The sequence below is a fragment of the Meles meles genome, chromosome 4, assembly GCF_922984935.1.
Source record: "Meles meles chromosome 4, mMelMel3.1 paternal haplotype, whole genome shotgun sequence".
Taxonomy (NCBI): Eukaryota; Metazoa; Chordata; class Mammalia; order Carnivora; family Mustelidae; genus Meles; species Meles meles.
The window spans coordinates 4114448-4136299 of NC_060069.1; positions in this window are offsets into that span (position 1 = coordinate 4114448).

Consider the following 21852-nt stretch of genomic DNA (forward strand, 5'->3'; position numbering starts at 1 on the left):
GAAACTGTCATTTCATATACTTTATCTGCTGTGTTTTTTGGTTTTGGAGTTTTCAGAATTATTTTAGGCAAGAGGGTAAATCTGTAACCTCTTGCTCTCTCTTGGATGGAAGCAGATGTCTGCCATTATACTTTTGCCTTTTCTAATATTTCATGTAAATGAAATCGCATTATTTTGTAGTCTTTTATACTTTGCTTCTTTCATTCAACATAATGCTTTTGCGATTCATGCATATTGTTGTATCTATCAGTAGCTTGTTCCTTGTTACTGCTGAGTAGAATTCCATTGTTTGGATGCACCATAGTTTTGTGATTTAAAATCTTTGTATTTATTAAGTCTTAATTTTTATTCCAGCATCACAGATTTTTAAATTGATTCTGAGTGGCCAATATTTTAAAACCTTTATACTGAAGTATAATTGACATTCAATAAAGCTCACAACTAAAGTTAAAAATATAGTAAGTTTTGACATACATATATACCTGTGATATCATTACCACAATCAAGATGATGAACATAAAGTTTCCTTATGCCTCTTTATAATCTCCCCCTCCCTTCCCTTTCCACCTCTATCCTTGGGCAACCATTGATGAACTTTTTGCTTTCTCTAGAATTTTATACAATGCAATCATACAGTGTGGTTGTCTTTTTTGTCTGGCTTTCTTTCACTCAGAATGAAACCGTATATCTATTCAAAGACAGGTATATAAATTTTCATGGCAGGAGCCAAAGACTGGATACAGCCCAAATGTCCCTCAACAGGTGAATGAATAAATCAGTTGTGGTATATCAACGTAATGGAATATTACCCAGCAAGAAAAAGGAGCAAACTATTGAAATACCTAACATGTGGATGAATCTCAAAATAATTATGCTGAGTAAAAGAGGCTAGGCAGAAAGAGCATATACTTTATGGTTCCATTTCTATAAAATTAACAACTGTAGAAAATTCAGCCTGTATTACAAAAGCAAACTATATTACAGTTGCTTGGGGTAGGGAGTGGTGAAGAGGGTGAGAGGGAGTGATGACAAAAGAGCATGAGGATTCTGTTGGGAGTGATGTGTTCACTGTCTTGCTTAGGATGGTAATTTCATGGATATACACATACATTGTAAGTATGTATATTTTATTTGTCAATTATATCTCAGTAAATCTGTTCAAACAAAAAGCTAGCTAGGGAGCATTTACCCAATAAAATTGAATGAAGAAGATTACTGAAGTATTTTTAAATTACATAGAGATATTTTACTCATACGTGCACACACACACACACACACACACACACACACACAGAATGTATGATCCATGATTTCTGGGGGCCAGGGTGAGGAGTAGGGTTAACTGTAGAAGGGCATGAGGGAAATTTGAGATGATGGAAATATTCCATATCATGATTATGGTAATGGTTACATGACTTACACATTTGTCAAAACTCATTGGACTATACAGTTAACATAGGTGAATTCTTTGTATGTAAATTGTCCCTTCCAAAAAATGCTGACTAAAAAGCAATTAAATTACTCAATAATAGTGCCAAACTCTAATTAGGTGCTGGGAACACAGTCAACTTATGTTCAGGGGTATAAACTCAGTGGAAGAGGCAGATCATAAACATGTAAGCAAGGTGGGTGGAAGGATGGGTGAAACAGGTGATAGGGATTAAGAGACAGTTACCATGATGAGCACTGAGTAATGTATAGAATTCTTGAATCACCATATTGTACACCTGACACTAATAAAACACTGTATGTCATACTGGAATTAAGTAAAAAAATATAAACATACAAACAAGGAAGATCAAGGAATTTTTTTTTTTTTTGTCTCTCACTCTCTCTCCCTTTATTTATTTATTTTTAACTTTTTTTTTTTCCATTTTATTTATTTTTTCAGCGTAACAGTATTCATTGTTTTTGCACAACACCCAGTGCTCCATGCAAAACGTGCCCTCCCCATTACCCACCACCTGTTCCCCCAACCTCCCACGCCTGACCCTTCAAAACCCTCAGGTTGTTTTTCAGAGTCCATAGTCTCTTATGGTTCGCCTCCCCTTCCAAATTTTTTTTTTATGTCTACAATAGCCAAACTATGGAAAGAACCTAGATGTCCATCAACAGATGAATGGATGAAGAAGATGTGGTATATATACACAATGGAATACTATGCAGCCATCAAAAGAAATGAAATCTTGCCATTTGCGACGACGTGGATGGAACTAGAGCATATCATGCTTAGTGAAATAAGTCAATCGGAGAAAGACAACTATCATATGATCTCCCTGATTTGAGGACGTGGAGATGCAACATGGGGGGGTAGGGGGATAGGAGAAGAATAAATGAAACAAGATGGGATTGGGAGGGAGACAAACCATAAATGACTCTTAATCTCACAAAACAAACTGGGGGTTGCTGGGGGGAGGTGGGATTGGGAGAGGGGGAGGGGGCTATGGACATTGGGGAGGGTATGTGCTATCGTGAGTGCTGTGAAGTGTGTAAACCTGGCGATTCACAGACCTGTACCCCTGGGGATAAAAATACATTATATGTTTATTAAAAAGATCAAGGAATTTTAATAAGAGATACCCTAAAACTGATGTGTGTTTGTGTGTGTATGTGTGTGAGTGTGTTTGTGTGTATAGAAGGTCTACTTCAGCCTCAGAGTCTAGGGAAGGCTTCTCTGAGGTAGACATACTAGAGATGAAACCTTAGTGATGTGAAAGGAGAACATTTTAAGATTAGGACGGAGCCTTCCAGACAGAAGCAGCAGCTAATATAAGGGGTCTCGGGTGGAATTTACTCATTATATTCAAGGAACAGGAGGAGGGCCACTGGGGTTGAAGCAACTGAGGACAGGGGGAGGCCAGCAGTGCTGCATGATTGCAAGGAAGGGCAGAAGACCCTATGGTCCTTTCCTCTTCTAAGATTCTACTGCATTCATTTTGTCACTGTAATTATTTTGTAAAATGCTTGAGGTCAGTAGCCATGGCTTTTGTGTTTTTCTAGATCCCAGATCCGTTCATATTGGATGCTTGATTTAGTGCTTGTAAATTTATTGCTTATCAGGTGAATTATACCTAAAATATACTGGGTTTACTCTCCTTGAAAACTATTCTATGTTCTTTCTTAAATCATTCCTCTTGATTACAATAAGAGATCCTTTGACATTGAAGATTTGATGCTCCATGCATCACTGCTACTCTTGAGTTCTGGGAGTTTTGCTTTTGAGTATCTGGCAGGGAGAAAAATGTTTAGAAAGGAAAGCTGAAGCTTGCTGGGACTTGGATAAACAGATCCCTAGGAAATATATCACCCATCCCACTGAAATTCACCAGATATATATTGGCATCTGCTGTGTGCCATGTCCTGTGTGCTCAGTGTTGGTGGCATCACATTGTTGGGTCACAAGCAGAGACTCTGGAATCAGACTGTCAAGGTTCAGATACTGGCTCTACAATTATAAGCTGCAGGACTGGGGACAAGTTAACTAACCAGTTTTATCTTTCATTTTCTTTCCTGTAAAATGGGAATAATAATAAAATCTGCTTTGTATGCAGTGATGGGGGTCAGGAAAAAATATATATATATGGAACAATGCCTAAAGCATTTTTGCATAGGAACTCAAAAATCTGGCTATGGGCATATGCATTTGACATATCTGTGTTGAAGTCAAGGATCCCAGATAATGGGTGCAGACCTCCAAAAGGCAAGGGCCTGCCCATGGTGTATGTGCTTTGAGGCCCAGGGGCAGGAGGCGGGCAGGCTTTGCAGAATGTCAGCATGAGCTACAGCTGCACAGAAACAACCCTGCATGTTGGGACATCTCAGAGTGGTATTGACCTCGGCCCTCATTACTTGCCCATCTTTTCATTTGACATTCGATTAAAATTATGGCAGGAAAGAACTGGAGGTTGGGGTTTGTGTCAGTCCTTACTTCTCTATCATTACATTATACTAGCATCCTGGGACTAGGGCAATAGAAAGACAATTTTTATAAGATCAGTAAATAACCTTCAAGCAGATAAAGAATTATTACGTAAGGAATGGTGTATCATTAATTATTCTCCATCTCTACAGAGGACAGACAGTGGAAGTACTTTTGACATTCCACAGGAGAGAGAAGTTGGCTAATGGGAAGAACTTTCTGACCTGGGGTTTATTAAATGCTGTAATGTGTTATTAAGGATGGTAGAGAATTCTCTTACTAGAAACATTTTAAAACAGCAAAGCTAGTTGCCTGTCTGCAGTGGTTAAGTTAGTCCCACTTGGTGGTAGTGAACAAACAAAGGATGATTTCCAGCAGCCTGTGGATGCAGTGAAATGGACAGTGTTACTCAACAGTGTTTCCTGAGCTCTCATCTGTGCCAGAAGCACTGGTGCTGGAGACACAGAGCTGAGTCAGAAATAGGCCCAGTCCTCTGTGAGCTCAGCTTGTAGAGCCAAGTGTCCTTGGGGATCAAGAGGTTTTGGGGTGCAAGGAGGTTGAAGACCATGGAGAACCATAGGTGACTCACTACATGTTTCCTATGTTGGACCTTGGATACCTGGTAGATGTGCCCCAAGACTGGGAGCCTACGCATGAATATGCCCATTCAGCATGCCCAAATGAATGAGGCAGATCTTCCTGGTTTCTGTTGAATAGATGGCCATGAAGGTGAGCCTTAAGCAGGTCAGCTTTGGTCCCTGTCCTGTGCACCTGTGGACTTACATCAAAACTGCAATCCTGTCCAAGCAGTTCTCTCTCCCACTCCCTTAGCTCATAGTTATGAGAGTCTAAGATCTAAGATTTTCCACTCCGACCCTCTTATCTGTGTAGAGGTTAATGAACCTAAGAAAGACTGATTGAAAAGAATGGATGATCTATTTGGCTCTAAGGATGAACAATCCTGTGGTGCCTGAGTGTCTTAGTAGGTTAAGCCTCTGCCTTTGGCTCAGGTCATGATCTCAGTGTCCTGGGAGCTCTGCATTGGGCTCTCTGCTCAGCAGGGAGCCTGCTCCCCCTCCCCCTCTGCCTGCCTCTCTGCCTACTTGTGATCTCTCTCTCTCTGTCAAATAAATGAATAAAATCTTAAAAAAAAAAAAAGAAAAATGAATAATCCTGAAGACATCAATTCCTCATCTTACTGGGATGGTATAGTCCTTGTTAGGGGCACAGGCTTAGGGAACAGGCAAGACTATCACTTTCTAATTGAGTGACTGGGCCTACTTATTTCACTCCTCCACACATCAGCTTCTGCATCTACAAGGAAATGAGATAGCCTATGATGGTGCTCATTACAGAACCTGGGAAATAACAGGAACTCAGTAAATTATGTTTATTTTATTATTATTGTTCCATTGGCAAATGGATTAAGACCCATGGAATCCTTCCTTTCTTCTGATTTATCCACTTATGGACAACTTTATTTATTTTCATTTTCTTTTTTTTTAAATTGTGTTATGTTAGTCACCATACAGTACACCATTAGTTTTTGATGTAGTGTTCCATGATTCATTGTTTGCACACTCAGCAGGTGTTTGGTACCTGCTGTTTCAGGGTTAGTGTGGGAAGAGTGTGACCACTTGCCCTCAGTTTGCCATGGAACATAGGATCCATTCTATCTCTAGCCTCTAAACAACAGGAGGGTTTTGGGGAACATCTGTCAGTAGTCACTAAGATATCTGGTTCGTGGTAAATGAACCCACACAATGGGAGAGCCAGTTAGTGAGTGGAAGGAACAAAAAAATGTGTGGAGCCCCAGAGATGCCAATATTTTATGGACTTTATTACTTTTTTATCATTTTCTTTTTTTAATTGTGTTATGTTAGTCATCATACAGTACACCATTATTTTTTGATGCAGCATTTCATGATTCATTGTTTGCATGTAACAGCCAGTGCTCCATGCAATCTGTGCCCTCCTTAATACCCATCACCAGGCTACCCATCCATCCAACACCGCCCTTCTAAAACCCTCAGTTTCCCAGAGTCCATAGTCTCTTATGGTTCATCTTCCACTCTGATTTCTCCCCCTTCATTTTTACCTTCTCTTAATGTCCTCCATGCTATTCCTTATGTTCCACAAATAAGTGAAACCATATGATAATTGGCTTTCTCTGTTTGGCTTATTTCACTTAACATAATCTCTTCCAGTCCCATCCATGTTGATGCAAAAGCTGGGTATTCATACTTTCTGATAGCTGAGTAATATTCCATTGTGTATATGGACCACATCTTCTTTATCCATTCATCTGTTGAAGAGCATGTTGGCTCTTTCCACATTTTGGCTATTGTGGACATTGCTGCTATGTGCATTGGGGTGCATATGGCCCCTCTTTTCATTACATCTGTATATTCGGGATAAATACCCAGTAGTGCAATTGCTGAGTCATAGGTTAGCCCTGTTTTTAACTTTTTGAGGACCTCTACAGTGTTTTCCAAAGTGGCTTACCAATTTGCATTCTCACCAACAGTGTAAGAGGGTTCCCCTTTCTCCAGAACTTGTCCAGCATTTGTTGTTTCTTGCCTTGTCAATTTTTGCCATTCTAGATGGTATAAGGTGGTATCTCAGTGTGGTTTTGATTTGAATTTCCCTGATGGCTAATGATGATGAACATTTTTTCATGTGTCTGTTAGCCATTTGTATGTCTTCTTTGGGGAAGTGTCTGCTCATGTCTTCTGCCCATTTTTTGACTTGATTATCTATTTTTGGGTGTTGAGTTTGAGAAGTTCTTTATAGATCTTAGATATCAGTCCTTTGTCTGTAGTGTCATTTGCAAATATCTTCTCCCATTCCATGGGTTGCCTCTTTGTTTTTTTGACTGTTTCCTTTGCTGTGCAGAAGCTTTTTATCTTGGGGAAGTCCCAAAAGTTCATTTTCGCTTTTGTTTCCCTTGCCTTTGGAGATGTGTCTTGAAAGAAGTTGGTGGGGCCAATGTCAAAAAGGTTACTGCCTATGTTCTCCTCTAGGATTTTGATGGATTCCTGTCTCACATTGAGGTCTTTCATCCATACAGAGTTTATCTTTGTGTATAGTGTGAGAGAATGGTCCAGTTTCATTCTTCTGTATAGAGCTGTTCAATTTTCCCAGCAGCATTTATTGAAGAGACTGTCTTTCTTCCATTTGATATTTTTTTCCTGCTTTGTTGAAAATTAGTTGACCATAGAGTTGAGAGCCCATATCTGGGCTCTCTATTCTGTTCCATTTGTCTGTGTCTGTTTTGGGGTCAGCACCATGCTTTTTTGGTGATCACAACTTTGTAATATAGCTTGAAATCAGGCAATGTGATGCTCCCAGCTTTGTTTTTCTTTTCCAACATTTCATTCGCAATTTGGGGTCTTTTCTAGTTCCATACAAATTTTAGGATTGTTTGTTCCATATAGACAACTTTAATGATTAAAATATGTTTCTTTATGTTGATTTGTGCCTAGCTAAAGACATTTAGTCCCAGTTAGGTTTTTTAAATTTGTATTACAAACCCTGTAATCATTGGAAATACTTCACTAGTCGTGTGTGCGCGTGTGTGTGTGTGTGTGTGTGAGAGAGAGAGAGAGAGAGAGAGAGAGAGACTATTTAGGGATGCCTTGCTAAGGATGAATCTAGAAAATGGAACAGTGTTTAAAATGTCAAATGTAATTTTTGGACTCCCACAGCAGTTATCTGCTCTTTTTTTCAATGTCATTCCTTTCTCTTTTTTTAAGCTTAATTATTTATTTACCTAAGTAATCTCTACATACAGTGTGAGGCTTGAACTCACCACTCTGAGATTAAGAGTCACACACACTCTTCCAACTGAGCCAGCCATGTCCCCCTGATAATAACTTATTATCTGTTCTTGGTACTCTGTGAGCCATGCAGTGTCTAGTTGTAACTTTTCCATTGTCCTAGGTGCATACAGAACTTTTCAAACAGACAGACTGGCAGACACTTTTCTGGAAATAGCCTGTTTGATTCTGGCTCTACTTTTTTTTTTTTTTTCCCTTTTTATTTATTTATTTTTTTTCAGCGTGACAGTATTCATTCTTTTTGCACAACACCCAGTGCTCCATGCAAAACGTGCCCTCCCCATCACCCACCACCTGTTCCCCCAACCTCCCACCCCTGACCCTTCAAAACCCTCAGGTTGTTTTTCAGAGTCCATAGTCTCTTATGGTTCGCCTGGCTCTACTTTAAAACTACTTCCAACTGCCAAAATGTCTTCCCATTTTCCCTCTGGAGATCTGACCACGGTTTCCTCCTCTACCCGTATCTACACATTTGGACTTATCTCATCTCATCTCTCTGTCTCTTTCTCTGCCTCTCATTCTCTATCTCTCTCCTTTCCTCTCTTTTTTTCCTCTCTCTCCCTCCCCTCCCCTCACCTGTCCTTCCCTGTCCTCCCCTCTTTTGTCCTCCCCTCTGCCTCTCTCCGTGTCACACACACACACACACCCCTCTCAATCCTGCAGCCACACATGGCCAGCATGTCTTTCTGTTAGTACGGTTTCTTCTATTTCCCACCCATTCCAGTCCTCCTCTGTAGCTTGCAAATGAGCAGTTGGGGTGGAGCAATGGAGAGTCAGGAATATTTGATCCTAGGATGTGGGGTTTGTGTGCCTGGAGGGTGTGGGAAGGAGGTGGGTGTGTGATATACGAGAGCACTGCACCACCCAGGCAGCAGCCTTCTTGTCTCCTATGTTCACCACAGATGGGGTGACGGGTGTTCTGTTCTCTATCCAGCTGCTCCTTCCCATAACATGTGGAACAAATGTCTCTTTTGGACCATGATGAGGCAGCGTGGATGGGTCTGTGGCGTCATTGCATTTGGACTCTCAGCTGGTTTTATTTCCTATTGAACCTTTAATGGAAACGCATACACAGCAAGTCAAGGCCTGTTCCTTTTCCCTTTTTTCTTTTTTTTCTTTCTTTTTTTTTTTTTTATTTCTTCCAGGAGTGCTGATGATAAGGAAAGCAATGTCTAAATCTTCTTAATGGTGTTTATGCAAGCAGTTTTGCTTAGCGGCAGACTGCACAACCCCCTCCCCGGCCCCCTCCCCTCCCATCGTCCTGCTAATATTGCTGCTTCATTCCGTTCCCTGTTGGCTATTACTATGGACTACAGCAAATCTAAACTAAATAATCCCCTTAGTGTCAAGTTTTCGGGGCTGAGCAAATAAATCTAACGAAATGCATTATCTAGGCGGAGGAGGCTGTTGTAAGGGGGAAAAGATGAAAGCTATTTTATTTTAAGGCAGAGAATAACCTGTCTATCGTTTGGGGCTCAATTGTAATTTTAAGTATTGTTATTTTATTTCACTTAACTACTGTACATGCCCTTTTTTGATTGTAATTAAAAACCCCTGCAAAGCTTCTAAAAGCTAGAATTAAAGGGAGGATGAGGGAATGAGGATCTAGTGAGGGAGTTATGCAAATTCCTTCCAGTCCAGGTAGTTCTAATATTCTGATCAGGCCAGGGTGCTGTGAATGAACAATGGCATTTCTTCTCTTCTCTTTTGTACACTCTCACATCTACTATGGGGACAGGGGTGAGAGCAAAGATACTAGGGGGACAGAGAAATAGGAAGTTATGTTTATTTAGAAGAAGAAATCCCAGTCTATGTATTGTCTGTGGGTGAAGCAGCTTTCCATGCAGAAAGAAGAGTTTCCACTTCCTTTCCATCCATATTCAGGGCCAGTTTCAGGGTCTAGCAAGGCCACAAGGGAGCCTCTTGGTCAGCTAAGCTGTCGTGTGTACCAGGTTCTTTCTCCTGTTGGCTCTTACTAGCTTGGCTTTTTCGTAAGCACCCAAGATAGGCACAGTTCAGTGAATCTTGGTCTTTGAGCTTTATAACTCTGGAATTGGAGATGTAGCCAGGGTGGGTGCAAACAGCCATCAAATGCTCTCTTTTCATTTGCTCACTTATTCACACATTTACTTATGAATTCATTCTTCAAAAAAACATGATTGACCATTAACCAAGTCTCAGGCATTATTCTGGGCACAAAGGTTATATAGCAATGAATAAAGCAAAATCATTGCCTTTGTGGAGAACAAAGACAGCAAACAAACAAACAAACAAACAAAAAACAGGTTAAAACAGTAAAAAATTGTGACAAGTGTTATAATGAAAAACCGTGTAAGGTGATAGGAAGAGACAAGGAGATCAGAAAGGGCCTCCTATCTCAGTCTTTCATTCCTTCATTTATTCAACAAATATTAATTGACCACCTAGTAGAACCAGGCCCTGTTCTAGGCTCCAGGGATATAACAATGAACAAAGCAGACAAATTTTATGCCCTTAATGAGTTTATATTGTAGTAGGAGAAAGTATCAATAAACAATGCTAGTAAAATATGTACTAAGAAAAAATTAAAGGCTGAAGAGGAAGGGGATGGGGCATTAGGAAGTTGAAATTTTAGCTACAGTGACATTTGACCAGAGACCTAAAGTGAGGGAGTGAACTGCATGAATACCTGGGAGTAGAATGTTCCAGACATGACAACTAGTACAAAGATTCTGAAGCAGAGCCAGAGCTTGGCATGTTGGAAGAAGAACAGAGAAGCCCGTGTGGCTGCAGCAGACTGAGGGCAAGAAAGTGGGTACTAATATGGTGTCTGGTGAAGTGAGTCTTCCCAACACCTGTGCTCCGAATGCCTCTGGGCTTTCTTCTGTCCCTGTGGCCATCACTGTTTGTTCCAGAGTGTTTATATATCTGTCCCTGCATCACAAAAAGAAACATCTTATTATCCTCTGAATCTTAAGCACTTGACACATTTAAATGAAAAGTGAAATGAGTACAAGGCATTTGCCCTTTTTCCTGATTCACACTTTTAATCTATTTTTTATGAGAAAAATCCTTCTTGGGAACCCCTCCCTCAAAATCTCCCTATACAGAGAAGTTTCACTTTCAATCTCCCTCACTTTGCTTCATGGAAAAGCCCCTCCTCAAAGAAAGAAACCTGGCAACAGAATAACGAAGTCTTACTGAGTTACTACAGCAGTGGGGAATAATACCACAAGGCAATTCTGAAATGGGGTCTCACAATGAAAATTGGGTACATAATTTTTATTGCTTATGGGTTGGGTTTGGTAGTTCTTAGGCAGGGATATCAGAAGAGGATGAGTCTTTGAGTTAGTTCTTTTCTCAAGAAGAGGGATGATGTCAACAAAGTGAGGCTCTGAGCAAAGAAGAGTTACACGTGTCGCAGATATTCAGCAGTTGTGATGGCATGACTGATGGGAGTGGATGTGCTGGTTCTCATCCCTTTTACAATGTAACTGACCCCCAATTGCATTAGTTTTTTCTTGTATCTCTTTAGTATGCCTTTAGGCAGGGCCACATGCAGAGAAGTCTCAAAAATTCTCTTCAAGCTCTGAGCACAGGGTTCTGAGATGGACACCACCCAGGTAGAAATTTAAAGATCCATTTCCTATTTGATGGCATTTCCAAGACTTCAGGGATTTAAGTAGGGCCGCATATAGCTGCCTCTGGCAATTTTCCATGAGAAAGATTGCAGTCCACAGATGCAGCCTCTGAGACAAAAGAGAAGAAGGCATAGAAAAAAAGACTTGTTTATTTTTTTAATTCTGAAATCATTTTAGACTTACAGAGAAGTTGCAAAAAGTAGTTCAGAGAATTCAATTATACCCTTCTTCCAGCCTAATGTTAATAATTGATACAACAATCACACAATTATCAAAAGTAGGACATTCACATTGGAATTAACATTTCATGTTGGGATTGGTATCACACCATTAACTAAACTACAGACATTAATGGAAGGAAATTCCTTTTTAAGGCAGATTTTAGCCTCCCTCTGATAAGTGTTAAGCTCTGATAACAGGAAAATTCAGCATTATAGTAAAGTTCTATCACCCTCTGTTGCTCTGTAACAAACTAATAGAAATGTAGTAGCTTACGGTTCTATGTTAATAAAGAAATGGTTTCTTATTGTTACATCTCGTGATTCTGTGGGGAGGAAATTTGGACAAGGTGTAATGGGGTAGCCTCTCCCTGCCTAATGATTTCCAGGCCTTCTGCTAAAAGACTAAAAGGTCAGGGGCTGAAGCAATTGGGGACTGGCTGTGGATCAGCACCTACATCTCCCCGTGGTTAGCTTGGGCTTCCTCACAATGTGGTGGCCTTGGTGTAGTGGAACTCCTTCCATGGTGGCTCAGGGCACAAAGTAAGGAAGCAAAACCTGTTCGTCCTCTTAGAAGTTGGGCCCAGGCTTGGCACTGCATCACTTCTGCCATACTCTGTGGGTAAAAGCAGACACAAGTGAACCCAGATTCAAGAGGAGTGCAGATGCATCCCCTTGTGATCGGAGGAGCGTCCAAGAATTTGCTGTCAGGTTGTTTTTTTTTTTTAAAAAGATTTTATTTATTTACTTGACAGAGAGATCACAAGTAGGCAGAGGGGCAGGCAGGGCGGGGGGAGAAGCAGGCTCCCTGCTGAGCAAGGAGCCCGATGCAGGGCTCGATCCCAGGACCCCGGGATCATGACTTGAGCTGAAGGCAGAGGCTTTAAACCACTGAGCCACCCAGGTACCCCATCAAGTACATTTGGGATTTTAACTCCCAAATAAAGGCTCAGCTCTTAATTCTGGCCTCATCCTTTATTTTCTAGGGAACCTGGGCTAAAACACTGACTACTTATTCTAGTATTGTTTTTCTGTAGTAACACATTTCTCTCTTTTTTAAAAAAGATTTTATTTTTATTTATTTGACAGATATCACAAGTAGGCAGATAGGGAGGCGGCGGGGGGTGGGGGCTGGCAGGGAAGCAGGCTCCCCGCTGAGCAGACAGCTTGATGTGGGACTCAATCCCAGGACCCTGAGATCATGGCCTGAGCTGAAGGCAGAGGCTTAACCCACTGAGCCACCCAGGCACCCTTTGCAGTCAGGTTTATTGTGTTGCAAGAAACAGTTTTATCAGCTAATTCCATGTTTTTGAGAGGAACAAGTTACTGTAAAATAGATTTTCTTTGTTCTGATAAGAGTCCTTTGGGAGGCCTTCACCCTTACTTTGTAGAGAGAAGAAATGTAAAGGAGTTCTTTCTCCCTCCACATGGTTTAGCAAAATCTATCCCACTTCTTGATATCCACAGCTCTGAAGAAGGACCAGGTAAATCTGTATAAGGAAGTCAGGGACTTTCGTGGAAGTAAGGTGCACGGTTAAGAGAGACTGTGGGAATGGATGACAGTGATTCTGGTCAAAGTCTATGGACAGAAAAGGACACCAAGACCATCTACAGATGAATAGATAAAGAAGATGTAGTATATATACACAATGGAATATTACTCAGTCATAAAAACTAATGAAATCTTGCCATTGTGACAACATGGATGGACCTAGAGAGTATTATGCTAAGTGAAATAACTCAAACAGGAAAAGACAAATACTATCTGATTTCACCTATATAGAGAATCTAAGAAACAAATGAACAAACAACAAAAGTAGAAACTGACTTGTAAATATAGAGAACAAACTGGTTTTGCGGGGGGGAAGGGAGGCAGAAGGCAAAAATAGGTGAAGGAGATCAAGAGGAATAAATTTTTAGTTATGAAATAAATAAGACACAGGGATGAGAAGTACAGCATAAGGAATATAGTCAATAATATCATAATAACTTTGATGACAGATGATAACTTTATCATGGTGGGCATTTCATAATATTTATAATTGTCAAATCACCTGAAACTAATATAGTATTATATGTCTATATTTAATTTAAAATTGAAAAAGAAAACTAGGAAAAGAAAAGGACACCATGATCCCTAGGGAGGAACTAACTGATGGGGAGGGGCATCAGGACTATTGACCCAGACCATACATGATCCTACAGGTTTGGATGAAGAGGTGGTTCTGGCAGCCTCTGGAGATCCATCCACCCTGGCATGACAACTTTGCTCTGAAAATAAGAAGTTTACCACGTGCATGTGACATGGAGTGGGCACCATCTTGGACTATGTGGCATCTGAACTAGGAAGAGAATCAAGGCAGTGGCAGACAAGGATCCACCAGGGTCCAATGAACAGACTACCAACTTCTTTTCTGCTGGAGATTAGAAGTAGGACTTACTCCTCGAGGTTGTTGGGCAGTTCTGGGGAAGGGAGAAAGGTCTTAGGAAGGGACACAGCAAACCTGCTCATAAGGGCCAAATAGTACATGTGTAATGGGAAAATCTGAAAAGGTATAGTTTTTTTTTTTTTTCCCCCAGGCCCTAAAAAAGTGAAGAGGATAAATCAATTATAGCAAGGATCAGCAAACATTTTCTGTAAAGGACTAGATAGTATTTTAAGCTTATGGGGCCTAGGGTCTTTTTCACAACTACTCAACTGTGTATGCATTATAGCAAGAAAGCAGCCAGAGAAAACACATAAATGGACGCGTTCCAGTAAAATTTTATTCATGGGCACCGAAATATGAATTTTATATATATTTCACATGTTATAAAGTATTATTCTTTTTAATTTTTCTCAATAATTTAAACATGTAAAAACCATTCTTATCTCACAAGCCATACAAGAATGAGGATTGGACCAGATTTGACCTGTGGGTCATAGTTGCCAACCCCTGAGTTATAGTAATAATGTATTATTCATTTGGATTTTTTTTACTTCATAGATATATTATTATCTCATTCAAGAAGACAAAAGGTAGGTAATTTCTGGGTTGGTTAATTCAGAAACAGAAGGATTCACCCTCTACACCACTGAGTGCTGCCATTATTATTGATGTCATAGACCAAGGAGGCTTCAGTATGTACCAAAATTCCAGAAAGCAGGTATTCAGTATTAATGACATTATGTTTAAAGTTTAGGCATAAAGAACCATTCTGAGCAGGGAGTGATGGGAATCTTCCTGAAATTCAGTTTTCAGACACCTTGCAAACAGGACCATCTAAGAAAAGCAGTCATCGGACCTGCTATATTAATCTTCTTAGTTTTTGTTTAAATTCAATTTAATTAACATATAGTGTATTATTAGTTTCAGAGGTAGAATTCAGGGATTCATCATTGCATACAACACCGTGATCATTACAGTAAGTGCCCTCCTTAAAACCCATCATCCAGTTACCGCATTCCCCTAACCACCTCCCCTCCAACAACCCTCAGTTTGCCTCCTGCTTAAGAGTCTCTTGTCGTTCGTCTCCCTCTTTGTTTTCATCTTATTTTATTTTTCCACCCCTTCCCCTATATTCATTTATTTTGTTTCTTAAATTCCACATATAAGTGAAATTATATGATATTTGTCTTTCTCTGACTGACTTATTTCGCTTAGTATAATAGCCTCTAGTTCCATGCATGTCATTGCAAATGGCAAGACTTCATTCTTTTTTGATGGCTGAGTAATATTCCATTGTATATACATACCACATCTTCTCTATCCATCCATCTGTCAATGGACATATGGGCTCTTTCCATATTTTGGCTATTGTGGACATGGCTGCTGTAAACATTGGGGTGCACGTGCCCCTTTGAATCATGTTTGTTTGATTTGAATTATGTTTGAATCCTTTGGATAAATACTTAGTAGTGTAATTGCTGGGTCATAGGGTAGTTCTATTTTTAACGTTTTGAGGAACCTCCATACTGTTTTCCAGAGTAGCTGATTTAGTTTGCATTCCTACAAACAGTGTAAGAGGGTGCTCCTTTTCCCACAAACATACGTTGTTTCCTGAGTTATTAATTTTAGCTATTTTAACTTGTGTGAAGTGGTATGTCATTGTGGTTTTGATTTGTATTTCCTTGATGCTGAGTGATGTTGAGCACTTTTTCATATGTCTGTTGGCCATATAGATGTCTTCTCTGCAGAAATATCTTTTCATTTCTTCTGCCTATTTCTTGACTGGAATTTTTGGTTTTTGGGGTGTTGAGTTTGATAAGTTCTTTATAAATTTTGGATACTAGCCCTTTATCTGATATGTCATTATATCTTCTCCCATTCAATAGGTTGCTTTTTAGTTTTGTTGACTGTTTCCTTTACAAAGGCTTTTTAACTTGATGAAGTCCCAGTAGTTAACTTTTGAGAATTTATATTTCCAACAAGTCGCCAAATGGTGCTAATGTTGTTGCTTGGGGACCATGCTTTGATAACTACTGGTTCATTGTCAGCCTACCGATAGGAAACAGGCTGGTGCAGGGCAGGGGTATTTTCTTTGTGGCCTTTCCTTTCTTATAGGGGAGGGAAATCCTTCTTGAAAGAAGGCAATATTCTTCTTTATGTTTCTTTATCCAGAAACGGTTCACTTCAAAGCTAATTATTGGCTTGACCAACCATGATTCAGTTCTTAAGGCTGGACAAATGACAATCCAACCAAAATTAAATTTCTATCACAGAATCAATACATAGGGTTTCTAGCTCCAGCACTTTGCCAGACAAGTCTTATCTCTAACCTCACAACTTGTAAGGTAAGTTAAAGAAGGAATCTTTAGGCTGAGAGACCTTTCCAGTGCCAGCTGTGATCACCTGAGGTGTGGCAAAGTATTACTCCCCGATCTCATTGCTCCATGAAGTCAGCTGGCTTTACTGTACCACTTGCGCTGTAAGGGGGAGGTCAGCTCTGAACCATATGAGCAATTCTGTCAACCTTTCTTTAATATTTTGTCTAAAAAAACCCTGATTTAATGGTGGAGCTCTTAACTAGGTTTTGTTACTCTCTGGAAAGTTTTCTGTGAACATATAGGCACAGTTAAATATTTTACTAAATATCAAAATTGGAATGGGTCCAGTCCAAGAACCTAAGCTTCCAAACTAAGAGAGAATCTTTAATGACAAAGTATCTCATTCTGGAATTTTTATTTTACTTCAACAAGCTCCAAGTGATTACTAACATTTTTATTAATATTTTTCATATCCTACATCAGTAGCATTATATTGAGTCTAATATGATCAAGGTCACACAATGAAGCAAGAGTCATGACCTTTTAAGAAAGGAGACCCAAGGGGTGCCTGGGGGGCTTCAGTAGAGCATCCGCCTTAAGCTTGGAGTGTGATCCCAGGGTCCTGGGATAGAGCCCTGTATCAGGCTCCCTGCTCAGCAGTGGAATCTGCTTCTCCCTCTCCTTTCCCTTCCCCCTTCACACACACATACTTGTACTCTCTCTTTCTCTCAAATAAATAAAACCTTTTAAAAAATAAAATCTTAAAAAAATGATAGGAGACCCAAGAAATATTCTATAAGGAATAAACTGTTTTGCATCATTACCCAAATAATCTGAAGTTCACTTCCCCAGGAAATAACCACTCTGTAAATTAAGAATCAATACCACACTAGCTCTAGCCTTTAAACTGTGATTCCCAGTATGAATTGAACTTCAAAGAAATAATCCAGAAACAGTATAAAATCGTAGAAAGGCTGACCTTACTAAATTATCTTGGATGCCCTTCCAGTCTTATTCTCTTGGCCTCCTTGAACTTGAAGACAAACATTATTCTTATCTCTAGTAAACTACACTTGGGAAGATGAATTTTAAAATGTCAAAGATTATACCATAATTTGTGTCAAAGACAAAGAGATTAAAGAGATAGTCAGCAAAGAAGGTAACGATGACTGCTCATATTTTGAAAAATAGTTTTGGCTGTACTGGATTATAATAAAACAGGCACAAATTAATCCCCTACGCCTCTGAAAAAAATGTATGGTCACACACTCAGATAAAGGTTTAGATAACTGGGAATATGCTTTGATTAATAAAAATGTATCTCTTTGAAAAGAAAATCTGATTATTCCTTTAAACTCTTTCTAGCTTAGAACAGGATACCACAATGATCAGTTTAGGGGTATAAGCAAGAATTAGGGTACGTGCTAAGTACTTTCCTTCCACTTGAACTTCCAACTACACAACTGAAGGCTGGATTTGTGTTCACTATCTGTCATCACAACAAAGTAGCCAACTAACTCAAACCACTGAGAAGAAATGTGGACCTCAATTCTTAGGAGGGATTCTTCTAACACAGAAAAACTTTTCTCCAAAGGTAGGAAGTTGGATCTGCTAAGGAGAACCTGCTCCATTACCCTAAATCCCTAAATTCATTATTTTTTCAATGAATACTGAGATCTTTCTCATGTCACCTCAACACAAAAACCCAAACTTAAAATTATGGTAAAATGGGAGCCTGGTCACCGTCCTGGTTGTGACCCAAGCCAGCCTGACAAATAAGTGGTAACATGCTATGTGTACACTCCTAAAGCTTATCCACTGCAGATGCTGCTAACTGATCAAGGAAACACCATCCTCAACACAAGTCTCTAGACATGAATGTGCTGTTCAGTTTGTAGCCACTAGCTATACGTGGCCATCGGACACTTGGAATATGACCAGTCTGGACTGACATGTGCTTACATACAAAACAAATACCACATTTTGAAAACTTAGCTAAAAAATATATATAATATTTAATTAATAATTTGTATCTGAAAGATTTCAGATTTATTTAATTAAACTATATATACATGTACACACATATATGTAATTGATTAATCCTGTTTCTTTTTTAAAAATATGACTTCTAGAAAATTTTAAAATTATGCATGAGAAATAAACCCTCAGCATATGGTCAAATGACTTTTGAGAAGGATGTCAAGTCCATACCATGGGGAAAAGGCTAATCTTTTCAACAAATGGTGCTGGGAAAACTGGATAGCCACATATAGAAGAATGAAGTTGGACTCTTATCTTACACCATATCCAAAAATCAACTCAAAACAGAGTGAGGACAAGCATAAGACAGGAAACTGAAAAACTAGACAAAAACAGAGAAGGGGAGCTTTGTGACATTGAATTTTCCCCTGATTTCTTAGACGTGGTGCAAAAAGCCCAGGCAACAAAAGCAAAAATGGACAAATGAAACTATGTCAAACTTAAAAATTTCTGTGCAGCAAAGGAAAAACAGAGTGAAAAGGCAACCTACAAAATGGGAGAAAATACTTACAAATTATATATCTGAAAAATTGTTGATGTCTAGAATATATAAAAAAAACTCCTATAACTCAACACCACAAAACAAATTATCCAATTAAGAAATGGGCAAAGGACTAGAATAGACTTTCTCTAAAGGAGATATGCAAACGGCCAACAAGCATGTAACATGGTCAACTTCACTAATCCTCAGGGAAATGTAGATCAAAACCACAATGAGATATTACCTCACACGTGTTAGGATGGCCACTGTCAACAAATGAACAAAGACAAAGAATAACAAATATTAAAGCTGATACAGAGAAATTAGAACCCTTGTGCACTGTTGGTGGTATTGTATAATAGTATACCCACTATGGAAAACATATGGAGCTTCCTCAAAAAATCAAAAATAGAATTACCGTATGATCCAAAAATCCCACTTCTGGGTATGTATCCAAAAGAATTGAAAGCAGGATGTAGAAAAATATTTGCATACTCATGTTGATTTGCAGCATTATATTCACAGTAGCCTAGATGCGGAAGAAACCCACATGTTTATCAGTGGATGAATGGATAATGAAAATGTGATATATACATTAAAATAGAATAACATGCAGCCTTAAAAAAGAAGGAAATCCTGTCACATGCTCTAATACGCAGGAACTCTACACTAAGTGAAATATGCTAGTCACAAAAGGACAAATACTGTCTGATTCCACGCATAGGAAGTATCTAAAATAGTCAAAAATCATAGAAAGAGTAGAAAAGAGGCTGCCAAGGACCAGAGGAGAGGGGGAAAAGGAATTATTGTTTAACGGCTATAAGTTTCAATGTTTCATGGTGAAGACATGCTGGAGAACTGTTGTATAACAAGGTGCAATATGTTAGCACTACTGTACCGTGCACTTAAAATGGTTAAGAGGGTACATTATATTGGCATGTTTTTTACCACATTTTTAAAAATTACAAATGTGGCTCATTTTTATGTCTCCCATATTTCTATCAGACAGCACTGCTCCAGATAGCCGCTGCCTGTCAGTCAGAGTTGGCACACAAGACAAAACCTATTGGCCATGACAGGCCTGTGCAGTGGTGTCATGTTTTCCCAGATATGGAGCTAAATTGAGATTTTCCACTTTTTAAGGAATGTTTATTAGAATGGTTGGTTGCAAAGCATTTTTAAAATCTAAAATCAAAGGGCAATAACTATACAGTTGTATATCATACATAAGAATATTATATATCATATATATCAAATAACTGTATTCGGGGATCAAATTATAGGTTATGAGGACAATAAAAGGGACTTTAAGGATCATTTGGCAGAGACTTCATACCCTATCAACTAGAGAGATGAGACCCAGGCAGTGAGGAGATTTCCTAGAGTCACACAGGGCTCTTCGAACCCAGAGCTCCTACCCCCACTTCACCCCCACCACACCCCCAGCAGCGCCTCATCAGTCTGGCTCATGCGAATCCCTTACAGGACCTACAGATTGCGACCAGGTGGTTTTGTAACATCCTGCTCTTTTCTCAGGTGAGAGCCCGAAGTCCTTCCCTCAGTCTTTGTTTAATCATCCCGCAGCCTTCTCCATCTTGAGTTCTTCCCAGTGACCAGAGAACAGATGCAGTTTCTCTCTCACCATCTCTCTACCCTTCTACCCCACTGATGACAGTGAGAGACTACATGTGTCCCTCTCCAGGCTCAGAATGGGAACCACCAGGACTGATTTCCCATTACTGTTTTCCTGCAAGCAAACCATCCCCAACTCACCTTAGTATGTGTGCTGCCGAAGCGAACACCCCAACTCACCTTAAACAAAAGGAGAAATACACCTCTCACTCCTTAGCTTTTCTCCATTTCTCTCTGGATCATTTTCTACCACTGGAAACTAATGACCAACTGCGGTGTTTCCAGTGGTTCCCTTGGCAACAACTCAGTTACAAACTTTCTCCAAACACAATCGTCTTTCTATTAAAGGGACTGTATCAACTCCTATTAAGAAAACTTTTTATAGTAGAATTTTAAACTCTTCAGAACAGATCCGGGACCAGGGGTGTTTTTTTTGTTGTTGTTGTTTTGTTTGTTTGTTTTGTTTTGTTTATTTTGTTTTGAAGTTGGTTTCATTTCATTTATTTTGTGAAGACCTGGACACCTCAAGATCTGTATTCCATAGAAGAATAAAGACATTTCTCTCACCTTGTTTTCCTTTGGACTAATTATCTAGGAGGTTCCCTTTCTGTACTGAAGAAGGCTCAATAGGTTTGGCAGGAGCCACTTGTGACACTGTCATCTGGGGCTCAGAAATGGAGTTAGGAGTAAGGGGCAAATTTTTTTTAAAGGAACAAAGCTTAGGTATTTTTTAAGATGCTGATTTAGTGGGTTATTGAAAATGCTGCCCACATAGCCTTTTAACCCTCAAAGATATCAGATAACTTTTTTCTTGCAGTGAGATGAAGTGGCTGTCATTATCTCCGAAGGTCTGTATCATATTGGAATCTGTCAGTGCAGGTCAGGGAGTCTGCGGTGCTCTGGGCCCAGCTCGGGGACTGAATTACATTTCCCCGGCACAATGGCTGCAGAATGGGTGGGTGCTTTGTCATTTAAACTGCATAAAGAGGCAGAAATTGATTTTTATTGTGGATCTTCATATCTAATAAAGCTCCAAGGGGCTCTTTTCTTCTCCGATTGAATAGCCATTGAATGCTTTCAATCTAGTTCTGTGTTTCATGCCTAAACTGAATAGTGGGAAGGCAGAAAATAGACGGGGGAAAAGAGGCCAAGTCACTTTCCAGATTGAAAAGGATATGGCAGAGAAATAAATAAAAAAAATAAAATAAAATAAGACTATTTGGAAAAGCATTTAAGTGGAAAGGGGAACTTTCTTGATGCCGTGGGGGGAAATTGCTTTTTGAGGTATGTGTGTGTGCATGGGTGTGTGTCTATATACACTTGCACACATGTGCAAATCCACTTGTAGGTGTGTGT